The sequence below is a fragment of the Psammomys obesus genome, unplaced genomic scaffold (genome assembly GCF_907164565.1).
Source record: "Psammomys obesus unplaced genomic scaffold, mPsaObe1.curated_primary_1811, whole genome shotgun sequence".
NCBI classification, from domain to species: Eukaryota; Metazoa; Chordata; class Mammalia; order Rodentia; family Muridae; genus Psammomys; species Psammomys obesus.
The window spans coordinates 6,505,450-6,506,212 of record NW_026596125.1 but is presented as its reverse complement, the minus strand read 5'-3'; the positions used below and the strand labels follow the sequence as shown (position 1 = coordinate 6,506,212).

At 51.0% G+C, this 763-nt stretch overlaps 1 pseudogene; it reads left to right on the top strand.

Moving 5' to 3' along the window:
* Positions 1 to 690, top strand: LOC129665195 (60S ribosomal protein L14-like; annotated as a pseudogene).
* Positions 691 to 763: the final 73 nt, after the last annotated feature.

The following is a 763-nucleotide window of genomic DNA, read 5'->3' as shown; positions in this document are numbered from 1 at the left end:
ATGGTGTTCAGGCGTTTCCGTGGAGGTCGGCCGGGTGGACTCCGTCTGCCTTGGGCCTCACTCTGGAAAGCTGGTCACGATTGTAGATGTTATTGATGAGAACAGGGCGTTGGTGGATGGACTGCACGTGGGTGAGGAGACAGGCTACACCTTTCAAGTGCATGCAGCTCACCGACCTCATCCTCAATTCCACACCGTGTGAGCCAGAAGTATGTACAAAAAGCTTGGAGAGGACAGACATCATTACAAAATGGCCCTCCACAAGATGGGCCAAGAAGATTGATGCCAGAGAAAGGAAAGCCAAGATGACAGATTTTGATCATTTCAAAGTCATGAAGGCAAAGGAAATGAGAAACGGACTGAAGTCAAGAAACTTCAAAGAGCCGCTCTCCTGAAAGCTTCTCCCAAAAAGGCACCTGTTGCTAAGGCCGCCATCGAGGTAGCTGCTGCAGCAGTGGCTACTGCCAAAACTAAAGTCCCAGGCAAGAAGGCAACGGGACCAGGCAAGAAGGCAACGGGACCAGGCAAGAAGGCAACAGGACCAGGCAAGAAGGCAACAGGACCAGGCAAGAAGGCCCTGTCCAGAAGGCTGCAGGTCAGAAGGCAGTGCATTCTTCGAAAGATCAGAAGGGTCAGAAGGCTCCAGCCCAGAAGGCAGCTGCTCCAAAGGCAGCTGGCAAAAAGGCATGAGTCTGTACGGGGAATAAAGCTTTTTTTGACACATTGGCAAAAAGAAAAGAGAAGAGAAGAGAAGAGAAGAGAA